Source organism: Myotis nattereri (genome assembly GCF_964212035.1).
Source record: "Myotis nattereri genome assembly, chromosome: 1".
Classification (NCBI taxonomy): domain Eukaryota; kingdom Metazoa; phylum Chordata; class Mammalia; order Chiroptera; family Vespertilionidae; genus Myotis; species Myotis nattereri.
The window spans coordinates 109,354,269-109,367,266 of NC_138075.1; the positions used below are offsets into that span (position 1 = coordinate 109,354,269).

The following is a 12,998-nucleotide window of genomic DNA, read 5'->3' on the forward strand; positions in this document are numbered from 1 at the left end:
CTATGAATACTTTTATACTTTTCTTCTTGTGCATGTGTGCAGGTGTATCTCTAGGTCATGGTTTCTCAAATGTTTTTTCATTATTGCCTCACTTAGGAGCCTTTCATAGACATCATCCTTCCCCTCAAGTTAGTCCTCTTCTAATAAAATTCTAATACCACAGATGTATTGACTGCATATCAGTGCTTTATGCATAAAAAAGAGTATGATTTTTTTGCCTGTACTTTACTCTCCTCAAAACTATTTTATCCCCTTGAGGGTAGTATCACCCCTGTTGAGAATGTTATGTTCTAGAGCAATGGTAGGGAACCTTGTTTCTTCCAAGGGCCATTTGGATATTTATAACATCATTCATGGGCCAAACATTTTATTAACTTATCCCTAATGCCTTGGCAGGGCTAGACCAAATGATTTTGTGCACCTCATTTAGCCTGCGGGCCAGACATTCCCCACCCCTGCTCTAGAGTATATACCTAGGAGTAAAATTATTGGGTCTTTGAAGGTTCAACTTCATAAAATAGTGTCAAATTGTTTTCCTAAATGGTTGTACCCACCTGCCATGTGTAAAATTTCCATTGGTCCACATCCTCTCCTGTGCCACGCCAGCACGGCCAAGGGTGAACCTGAGGAGGGGCGGTGAAGGGTTGAAGAAAAGACAAATAAATACAGCTGGGGCTCAGTGAATCTCCCGTGCCTGAGTGAGGACACAAAAGACCCAGCCTGCAAGCCGATGCTTTATTTTATAGTCTGATTAAAACAAGGGTAGATTAACATTATACAAATGCTCTTGTTTTGGCAACACTATCTGCACCTTCCACAGCCCATTAGCTACTTAGGAAGGAATTAGGGAGGACTACAAGGTCAGGCTTAATTATGCTAGGAGAGATCTGCCCTCCAGGCTGGGACTTGTTTGTGGTCCTACCACAGGTCAGCCCAAGGCTTGACCCTAGAGCCGCTCCCTACACTCTCCAACACTTGGTGATGTCACACTTCTTTTTTTTTAATTTAAATATTTTATTTTTGACACTATTGTAGATGTCCCCCATTTCCCCCCTTTTACCACCTCCACCCAGGCCCCATCCCCCTCCCTTAGTCCTCGCCACACTATTATCTGTGTCCATGGGCTATACATATATGTTCTTTAGCTAATTCCTTCACTTTCCTTTATCCAGTCCCTCTTACTCTTTTCCCCTCTGACATTTGTTAGTCTGTTCCATGTATCCATGCCTCTGGTTCTATTTTGTCAGTTTATTTTGTTCATTAGACTGGAAATATTAGTGTGATCATATGGTATTTGTCTCTCTGTGACTGGTTTATTTTGTTTAACATAATAATCTCCAAGTCCATCCATGCTATTGCAAAGGTTAAGATCTCATTTTTTACAGCCTCATAGTATTCAATTGTGTAAATATACCACAGCCTTTATATCCACTCTTTCTCTTGGTGCCCTTAAAATTCTCTCTCTGTCTTCAGTGTTTGCCATTTTAATTATGATGTGTCTTGGTGTGAGTCTCCTTGTGTTCATCTTGATTGGGATTCTGCTTCCTGAACATGTGTGATTTTTTTCTTTCACCAGGTTAGGTACATTTTCTGTCTTTTTTGTTGTTTTTCCTCACCCGAGGATATTTTTTCCATTGATTATTAGAAAGAGTGGAAGGGAGGGGGAGAGGCAGAGAGAGAGAGAAACATCAATGTGAGAGACACATTGATTGGTTGTCTCCTGGACTCACCCCAACTGGGGATTGAACCTGCAACCAAGGTATGTGTCCTTGATTGGGATCGAACCCAAGATCCTTCAGTCCAAGGGCCAACGCTCTAATCACTGTGGTTGGGCTATATTTAGGACACCTCAATTGGTTGCCTGCGCACATACTTTGACCAGGTCAGGGATCAAGCCTGCAGTTGAGGTACGTGCCCTTGACCAAATGCATGACCCTTCAGTCTGTGGGCCAACACTCTAAACGCTGAGCCAAACTGGCTAGGATTTTGTCATTGTTTCTTGAAACAGGTTTTCTATCCTTTGCTCACTCTCTTCTTCTGGCACCCCTATGATGTAAATATTGTTGTTCCATGTTGTCCCAAAGTTCCATAAACTATTCTAATTTTTTAAAAAATTTTGTTGTTGTTGTTGATTGGCTTTTTTGTTTCGAATCACTGATTCTATCTTCTGCATCAGCCAGCCTACTTTTTCTCCCCTCTGTACATGGCTTTTATTATTTACATAATACAATATAGCATCAATGCTGGATAGCATGATTATGTACAATACACAAATATGAACTATCTGTATACATCTGCAAATCTAACTCAGAACTAAGGTACAAAGATTTGAAAGCAAAATTGAATGCTTTAAGAACAAAAGTAAAACTAAGACTGAGCACTGCAATAAATCAGAAGTAGTTCCTCATGTACATACTTGACTATTTACAGATGAAAACAGGCATTACCACAACACTAATCTAACTATACTCATTTATGTAGAAAAAACACAAGTTTCATACATCACAGAAAATCTTCCATTATAACACAGAAGTGATATTACCAGACAAGCATCAATGAAGTATACTGCCTCTTCTAGGTGTTATTATACAATGCTATAAATAATGCAGCCATGCAACACACCCAAGAACACTAGAGTCCTACACTCAAGTACAATTAAAATGATAAAGCAGCCCTCTGCAAGTGGTGCTGGATGCCACTAAGAAGTCTACTGCAGCCATGTTGGTTATGATTTTTCATGCAGAAGAGTACAGTTACATTAAGAACTGAAGTCTTTAAAAAAGCTCTAAACATTCTTTCTTGAACCAAAACATTCAACAGAAGATGCACATGAAATATTAACTGTTCAGATACCTTTGCAACTTAAAATTCAGATGCATGTTATTCAATAGAGCTGCTGTATGTGGAAACCAAATGCAGAGTTTTAATTTCTTCTTGTGAATAAATTAATCCTAGTGCAGTTCTGTGCTACACATTTTTAGCAATGAGTAATGCAGACATCTTCTGGTGCAGGCCAGCACAATAAGCTTCAGTGATAACTCCAAGACCCTATTGCTTGATGCTTTTATTCATAACCAATTGCGATGTTTACCTTTCACAGAATGTCTTATTTGACAGCTTTTAGACCAATTAGCCAGGCATACATATGGCATCAAATACTGGTTTCACGGAAAGGTCTGACCCTCTTTATTATCTTCTTCCTGCTTCCAGTGAACATGTTGTAGAAATTAACATGGTGAAACTTAACTATGATAGAAGTAGACTGCCAGTCCTTTTTTGGTGTACTAATTTTAGAAAAATACTGGCACATAACACTAGCCAAAGATTATACCTTGATACATTCCCAAAAGGCAGGTATGCTGCAAACATGCAGAGAGTTCATGTGTTTTGTTTGGCACATAGGGACTAAATTTTGTCTTCGTTACCTGTAAAATTCATTTTGATATGCAGATTTTCATCCAATTTTATTCAAGGGAGGGCATATACATTTTATGGGGCTGTATTTATCCAATTTTGCCTGTAACAAACACCCAAAGATTCTAAAATATCAATTATAAGACAGACAAGTAGTACAAAGTAAAACTCTGGAGAACATCAAAGGAAAATGACCAAGCATCTGCTCTTTAATATTTTCTTATGATATATTAAAACTAGAGGCCCGTTGCACAAAGAGATTTGTGCAATAGGCCTTCCTTCCCTGGCTGCCGGCACCGGTTTTCCTCTGGCACCCGGGACCCAGGCCTTCGCTCCAGCTGCAGTGGAGAAGCCAAGCCTCTTCAGTCTTCAGTCTTTGCTCTGCGCCTGCATATGCAAATTAACCGGCATCTTTGTTGGGTTAATTTGCATACTCATCCTGATTGGCTGGTGGGTGTAGAGGAGTAACGCAATTTTGCGTGTTTCTCTTTTATTAGTGTAGATAAAAACAAAGTTTCAGTCTCTTCACAAGTAGTAATTTATATTCTCTGGATTCTTTTTTCTGATTTTTGCCGCAGCTTCTGCTTTGTAATCATATGGACAGTTGTGCTTGTCAGAGTAACAGTGAAGTCCACAAAACAAATTTCCACAGCAGCAGTCAAACCCTGTAAGGCCAACTTTCTTTCTGCACATGAAACATCTATTCTTCTTTGGTTTGGGTAACTCAGGAGCTTTTTCTTCACTTTGAGAAGTACTGGGTTGCGAAACTGATGAACTGGGCTGAGTGACAACTGGCTCTGACACCTCTGTTTTCAGGGTAGTTATTTTGTCCTCTCATTTCAAATGAGCATTTGAAATGCTCATTTCTATCCTTTGCTGAGTTACAGGCAAGGCACCCACAGTCACATTTCTTGATTTTTCAGACGTGCTGCCAGCAGCACCTTCACAGTTGTTTAAACTAGCGTCTGCTCTTTGCACAGATGTAGAATCTGAGGTACGACTGTTGGAACCACTAGCTGTCCCCATTGGGTTCATTCTGCCACTATTCTGCTGCCTCTAAAGATGTTCTTTGTAGCAAATAGAACACATTCCATTTGTCCTAGGATTCCCATAAATGCTACATCCTATACTACACAGCATGGGCCCTGGGGTCTGGTTAGTCTCCTGAGCCATATTTTTCTGTAGTTGCATCACAATGCATGTGGGATATCGATGTGAGATAGTTCAATGTTTCTCTCTGTCTCTCTTCCCCTTTTGATGTTTCTCTCTGTCTCTCTTCCCCCTTTCAATGTTTCTCTCTGTCCAGCCATCTTACTTTTTATTCCTCCCAGTGTATCCTTGATGGTATTCTTCACTTCCGACTAGTTCTTAGTCATGGTTTCTAACTTCTTTTTCATGTCAATGTTGTTCCCACTAAGTTCCTTTTGATTCCTATTAAGTTCCTTGTAGTTTTCACTAAGTTTCTTGAGCAACTTTATAACCATTACTCTGAACTCCGTATCTTATCAATTGATTGCCTCCATTTCATTTTACTCTTTTTCTGGAGCTTCCTCTTTTTCTTTCATTTGGGGTTGTTTCTTTGTCTCCCCATTTTAGCTGTATTTTTGTGTTTGTTTCTTTTCTTTTCTTTTTCTTTTTTTGAATCATATATGAGGTTTATTCCAGTACTGCTGGCAGTATGGGAGAGCAGCAGGTCATCCACAAAAATCTGTTATGCAGCCCCCATAAGCCAGCTGCTTATATAGGGTAAGACAAAGATTACAAGGGGAAGTAGGGATTACAGGCATGGGGAAGTAGGAGGCTGGGGTGGGACTCCATTGTTTGGGCGATAAGATTGTTAATCTTTCCATGATAATAGGCAGTTCCTGAATAACAATGGTTCCAAGGTTGATTTCCAGGTACGAGGTTGACTACCAGGTCCTGGGGGTGTACAACTCCCAGCGAGGTCAGAATATCCTTTCTTTAACCAACCCAAGGCAATTATGGTTAACAGAGCATGATTAATATTTCCCATAAACATAGCTAGTCCCCAATATTTTTATTTTTGCTCCTAACATTTCCCCACTGATATTTCTATCATCTCATATCTATGAGATTAGTTTTAGATGAAAAAGTCTCATCTTGCCCTAGCTGGGTGGCTCAGTGGATAGAATGTCAGCCTGTGGATGGAAGGGTCCCAGGTTCGATTCCAGTCAAGGGCACATGCCCAGGTTGCAGGCTTGATCCCCAGAAAGGGGCATGCAGGAGGCCTCAATCAATGATTCTCTCTCATCATTGATGTTTCTATCTCTCTCTCCCTCTCCCTTCCTCTCTGAAATCAATAATAAAAATTTTAAAAAGTTTCATCCTACTGGACTGCATTTGCTTCTGCCTTGAAAACAGTTTCCAGGGATGGGATACACTAAGTGCAGGATCTTGGATATGTGATCTATCAACTGAGAATTGTCAGAAAGATTAAAACAGCACATTCCTTTAAATTCCTTACAACCATGGTTATGCTGTAATAGCAAATAATCTATTGCTGCCAGATTTTCTAGAACTGCTTCCCTGACCTGGCTCAGCTCTTGATTTATCCCCTGTATAGCCCTGGAGGTGGCATTGAGGACTTTTACCATGGTACAAGCCAGCCAGGTCACTTTAAGGGAGCCTACCATTACCAGCATAACAAACGTGGTCAAAGCAATGTATTCAGCAGGGCTCCACAGGTGGAGATTGTCATTGCTATCCAGTGCCATGGCCTTGAGAAAGTCTCTTTTGGTTCAGACCCTGTAATGTTTCTGAGGCATAAAGACAGTCATCCTAAGGAACAGGGCCCCCCAGTGCTGATGGCAGGAGTATATGAATAAGCAGTTATCCCACACATCAGAAACCAACCAGCCAGTGGCTTAATATGTCCATTACTATAAGGGAGGGTGAAATTATCAGAACAATTCATACTGTAGTTATTAGATAATTAAAGACAGTAGCTAGAACACCGGGTAAAAGTCAGACATTCGCCACAGGGAACGATTGCAGCAACTTTAGGGGAAACATCCCTGCATCCTTTTCCCAGACAGTGGTTTCCAACATATAAAGGTCCCTGTATATGACTTCCCAAAATGATTGGAATAATTTTATATATTATCAATAGGTGTCCCAACTCCTACTCAGCAAAATGTAAAGCTCAGTTCTACACAGGTTCCTCCATTGCCTGCATCAGAGCAGTTGGAGTGACTAGAAACATTCCTCAGGGTCTTGTCCATTTCTCCTCTGGTTGGCCCATCATCCTTGCTCTGTTCAGGTCTAACTGCCTACGTCATTCCCTCAAGGATCTTGGCTCTGAATTCTTTCAGAGATAGGAGGTGCAGGGTATCTTCTGTAACTGCTTCATGCTGCGGAGGGATAAAGTTTTTCCTTCAGAGCCAAGAGATCCTTGCTCTCTGTCAGAGGGATGATGAGGTCTGGTTATAGAAGGAGGTGGCAATGTTGTCTAGAAGTGGTATTCCCTGAGTGTGAGCAGGGCTTGTAGCCTGGTGGAGACAAACTGTGTTCTAAAATTTAGTATTGGGCAAAAGTTAGAACAGCAAGAATTATGACAAATGGTCTGGTGAAAGAAAAACAAAAACATTTCAGTCCTAATATTTCCTATTGAAACAAAATTTTTCTCCCTAAAATCACCCTCATTTTTATTAAAGACAATTTGGCCTGATTCTTTGCATAAACACAATAAGAATAACAGTTGACCACGTAGGCTTTTTTTTTTTTTTTTTAATGCTTTGCTGGGAACTCATGATCAAGTTTTAATTTGCCCTGCAGAGCAAAGAAGCTGAGTCACCTAGCTGACATCAGGTTTGCCTGCAATACCTATGGATATGGGTGAAGTCCTCAAGTTGAGGTCCCCAATGATATCTTGAGGTTCCTTCTTTGCCATCTCTCAGGAAAGCAACATTTATTCCTTAGCGGAAAAGACTGCTATGAACCATGTGACCAAGCAAGGTACCAGGCTTTCTCCAAGTTGCTTTTATTGGCTTCATTCTTTAAGCTTTCTGGTTACATCCAGGGTCCCAGCATGTCTCTCTCAGACATGACATTCTAGTCAAAGTCTTGGTTAACATAACCACAGTTGGAAATAGGTCTTATTTAACTCATGCACAGAATTATATTGCCATTTATTAAGAACTGCCAAATTCTGGAGGGACAGGTAGGGAGAAAAATCTATAATTTATGAAATTGCTTTAAAGATAACTTCCTTATATCTGACAAACAAAAAGTTTAAGAATCAGCAATACTTTCAACAAAAGTTACCGAAACTATATAATTATTTACAGTTCATTCAGGCCCAGAATTAAATTTTTTTCTTCTAATTTTTCCTTCTACTTTGTATGTATCTACAAATCCAGATACTTTATAGAGTTCTAATAATTTTCATCAGTTCGAAGGGGATGATCTGAAAATGTCAGTCCTTTTCATGGATCCCTCAGAAGATGTATATTTTTTCAAATGCATTATAACACAACAGTGACTGTCTCTAAATTACAAGAAGAAATTTAAAATGAGACGGTTATGGACTTGATTATAATGGAATATTGTCTTTTCTGCAAAATGTAATATTCCACAATATTATAACTAACAATTAGTTATAAATGAAAACACATCAGAATCTATTTAATATGCATATATAAATAGAATATAATTATTTCTTTATTTGACAAAGCTTCCCATGTACCTTTGTTGTACCCCGAGAATCACACACATGGATGCCTCAAGAAGTCAAATTAAAGAGTCACATTTATTGCAAATCCGAGACTAAGAGGGGGCATTTCGCTCTCCCAGATCTCATAATGTCCGCCCCAGCCCCAGCACCAGACTTATATAGGCAAAGATCACAAAGGTATTGATTACATCTCAAGGTTTGGAATGAGGAACCTAGTTTGCAAAAAAGCAGTTCGCAGAAGCAGAAGCAGTTTTACTTAAGCATGCATGTCAGTTTTGGGTCTCCGGGTCACTGAATTGACAGAAACACATTATCTAGAGCCCTTGGGTCTGGAATGAGGAACCTGATCAGACTTAAGCATGTTATCTAAATTACAGTTTTTGGGTCTCAGGATCACTGGGTCAACAGGGACACGTTAACTGGAGCCCTCTGACCTTGGGATAATTGTGCTGTCCTTCCCAGGTAAAGGAAAATGTGCTTTCTGAGACCAGTATGACCACAACCAATGGGATATTCACATTACAATCAATAGGGTATTTAATCAAATGGGGTGATTTATATAATTCAGAAAATTAAAATAACTTTTCTATTACTTTAGCAAGAAAATAAGTACTGAAACCAAACAGCAGGGTTAGAGTTAAACTACAGTTTCTACCTGAGATGATTGCTACCATACTTCACCTTCAGCAGAAAATTTTCCTTCATGAGAGAAAACAAACCCTTGAGGCATTGCAGGGCCTATTGGAATGACCTAAAGCCAATTCGAGGTTAAGGAAAAGTATCTTGCCTAATAAATAATTATTGAATGAATGGATGTATCTTTTACCATCTCAATAAAAGGTACATAACAAAACAAAAAAAGAAAAAGTATCTTAAAATTCAAACCCTGGAAAGGTTGTCAAACTTATTTTACCAAAAAATCAGGTATTATTATTATTATGCATTCAAGGTGACAAAAGGGTATTAAACACAAATATAGGATAGCAACCTTCACTTCCCATGATTAAGATGCCTTTTTTTTAAATAATCAAGTACCTGATTAATAGAACATATAACCATTTCAATTACTTATAGAATGTTTGTTTCTTGGGCAAAAACAGGAAAAACTTTTTCCCTTTAAGACTAGAAAAGGACTAACCAAAATGAGGTTTATTCTCTGACTTCATTTGTCCTTGGGTATGGTCAGCACATGATACTAATTGGATTTCTGCTATCTGTCTCCCTGAGTAGGTTGATATAAGCTATTTACCTTCTGGTTTGGGAGGCAAAATGCAAATCATTTACTCTTAACTGTCTGTGGTTTAGGGAAGATAGGATTTACTAGATGGCTCCAAATTGCTGTTTAACCATCTCAATTTCCCTATTCTATTACTCCTAGCTCACTGGCCTGTATCATTTATACAATTTACTTTACAAACATTCTATAACTTTCACAAACCTTTATTCACAAACCTAACAACTTTCAGAAATAACCAGCTTTAGAATCCACTTTCTTTTTCCTTCAAAATGCATCTCTATGCCTCTTGCCTTTTATTTCACCAAAACCATAATTTCTTTCCAGTTAGTTAGAATTCCTAACCCTTAGGAACCTTTTTTTTAGATGACATATAGGTAACATTCCCCAGATTAGCAATATTCACATTTTAAGAGATTTCAAATAAAATATAAGACTTATTCATTCAAATCCATCCTCTAGATTTTCATATGAGGCAAACTCAGATTAATTAATATTTTAGTATCTTGTTATTTCAAACTACCTAGATAGTTAATAATTTTTACTATTTAACCCAGCAAATTCCTCCAAAGTTTTAAGTTACCAAAGTCTTTGGAAAACAATGTTTAGGCTTATATAACTATCACAGAAAAAAAGCTTTATTATATACCCTTCATTTTAGTTATATTATTTTGCCTTTACAACTTTGAGATTTTAAAACCAATTATTATTACCCAAGGCATTTTCTTGGCAAGTTTTGTAACAGGAATAACTCACCGGCCTCTAGCAGCTTTAATGTGAAAGTACTATTTTATTTTATTTTTATTTGCCATTTTGGAGTGGCCCCCACTGCTATTTCTGCAGCCTGTGGGAGGGCACTTCTGCAGGTCTGTTCCTCCTAGGAAAAAGACTTGGGGTGTTTAGAAGATTTTTTCCCCCATATCTTTTCTTTCTGAATAGACTAACAATATGAAATCTTATATATAAGAAGAGATCCTAAAAACAAACAAAAGCCCTGTAAATGAATGAGTACTCTCAAAAGGGTGGACTGGGACATTAGCCTTAGAATCTTATCTCACACTAACCCAGCACAGCAAATGCGTTCTGAGTGGCACAAAGCCCAAACAACAGAGTGAGGATTCCTTATGTTTATAAAATGGTGAAGAGCAAACTATGTCCCCCAAGATAAGAAAGCAAGCAAAGAACACCAGTGACCAAGTTACATCATAGACAGACAAGAACTTTCACTAAGAGTTTCCAGTGGTTGATGTCTTGAGAGAGAGGGCAGGGAGGGTCCCCAAGATTAAGAATTCTTGGCAGCTGGTAGGAAGTTCCTGCAATCCCTGCCACAGGTCCAGCCTGCCACAAGTAGCTGGGGTCCCTAGCAAAATGGGATGTGCCCCATCTTTAAACAAATTAAAGCAAACAACAAACACAAAACGACAATCAACAGAGACATGTTATGTACAATATTTATAGGCACGCACAACCCACAGATAAGAACTTCACACCATGCTCCTTTCTAATGCTGCGACCCTTTAATACAGTTCCTCATGTTGTGGTGACCCCCAACCATAAAATTATTTTTCGTTGCTACTTCATAACTGTAACTTTGCTACTGTTATGAACCGTAATGTAAATATCTGATATGCAGGATGTATTTTCATTGTTACAAATTGAACATAATTAAAGCATAGTGATTAATCACAAAAACAATATGTAATTATATATGTGTTTTCTTTCTTTTTTGTTTTTTAATATATTTTATTGATTTTTTACAGAGAGGAGGGGAGAGGGATAGAGAGTTAGAAACATCGATAAGAGAGAAACATCGATCTGCTGCCTCTTGCACGCCCCCAACTGGGGATGCCCGCAACCAAGGTACATGCCCTTGACCAGAATCGAACCTGGGACTCTTGAGTCCGCAGGCCGACGCTCTATCTGCTGAGCCAAACCGGTTAGGGCTATATATGTGTTTTCTGATGGTCTTAGGTGACCCCTGTAAAAGGGTCGTTCGACCCCCAAAGGGGTCGTGACCCACAGGTTGAGAACCTCTGCCTTACAAGGAAGCCCGGATGAGAGGCAGCAAGTGCTTCTAGGCAGGGGTGGGCAAACTTTTTGACTCGAGGGCCACAATGGGTTCTTAAACTGGACCGGAGGGCTAGAACAAAAACATGGATGGAGTGTTAATATAAGTTCAAAGTAAACATCATTACATAAAAGGGTACGGTCTTTTTTTTTTTTTTTAGTTTTATTCATTTTAAACGGGCCAGATCCGGCCCGCGGGCCGTAGTTTGCCCACGGCTGAAAGTGCCATACAAACATGCTTGATTCCTCCTACAGAAACTCTTGATTCAACTTAGGTCTCAGGGAGACAATGGGGATTGCTGAGGCTGCAGCTGCAACTCAAAACAGGAAAATACCTGGCAGCGCTGCAAATAAAGAATTCAGGCAGCAAGCGGGATTCCCAATACTTTCCTCAGAGGAGTCTCTTGCTTACATACCTTCATGGTCACTAGAATATGTAACCAGACAATCAGTGATTCCATGCTGCCTGTCACTACTTGAGCCAATTAAGCAGAGACAGGGTTGAATCATATATGAGTGTTTATGCCAATACTGCCGGCAGTATGGGAGAGCAGCAGGTCATCCACAGAAATCTCCTCTCTGTGTTTATTTCTGTTTTAGAAAGAACTGCTATGACTACCAGTCTTTGCTGTTAGTCTTATGTAGTAAGTGTCCTGTGGGACCCAGTGGTATACTTTCCTTGGTCTCCTAAACTGGATGCTCTAAAAATGTCCATTGTGTGTGTTATTTGGGCTTTATTGTTGTAATTGGGTCTTGATTGTTGTTGTCCCATTCGTGGGTGGGACCTTCCCTCAGGCTGGCTGACTGTAAGGCTCAATCCTGACCATGTTGTGTGAGCTGTTATACAGATGCTGACAGAACAAAACAAGACAAGAAAAAGAACAAAAACATACAAAAGAACCCAATAACAACAGAAAAAACAACCATAAGAGTAAAGGTAATTAGGAAAGAGAAAAGAGAACAAGAATAATAAAATAAAGTAAAGTATATGAGATGGCTAAAGGGGAAGACAGAGTATGAGAAGATGGCAGTGTAGGTAACCTCCGTATTCACTGCCTCCCACAACCACATCAAAATTACAGTTACAGTAGAGCACAACCATCATTTAGAACCATCTAAAATCTGGCTGAATGGAAGTCCTACAAGTAGAGAATTAAAGAAGAAACTACATTGAGCCATAGCCGGTTTGGCTCAGTGGATAGAGCGTTGGTCTGCGGACTGAAGGGCCCCGGGTTCAACTCCGGCCAAGGGCACATGCCCAGGTTGCAGGCTCAGTCCCCTATAGGGGGCGTATAGGAGGCAGCCAGTCAATGATTCCCTCTCATCATTGATGTTTCTATCTCTCTCCCCTTCTACCTTCTTCTCTGAAATCAATAAAAATACATTACCAAAAAAAATTTTAAAAAAAGAAACTACATTGAAATTAGTAAGCGGGGCAGATGCACAGAATGGCTGGTGTGACACCCACATTGGGCATGTTTTTAATCTGGAGGGATGTCTTTGCTGAAGAGTCCCAGCTCCACACCAGAACCTTCAGTCCAGTGTTTCAGGACTGGGAAGCGATGTCCCTGAAACTTTGGGATCTGGGAA

At 39.5% G+C, this 12,998-nt stretch overlaps 1 protein-coding gene and 1 pseudogene across 3 annotated transcripts in view; one reads left to right on the plus strand and one right to left on the minus strand.

Moving 5' to 3' along the window:
* PTPN9 (protein tyrosine phosphatase non-receptor type 9) overlaps positions 1 to 12,998 on the plus strand; it is a 162,250-nt gene that overhangs the window by 93,055 nt on the left and 56,197 nt on the right. The window lies entirely within an intron of this gene.
* On the minus strand, positions 3,940 to 4,605 carry LOC308528193 (AN1-type zinc finger protein 5-like; annotated as a pseudogene). The gene has a single exon. The product of its transcript is annotated as an AN1-type zinc finger protein 5-like (transcript).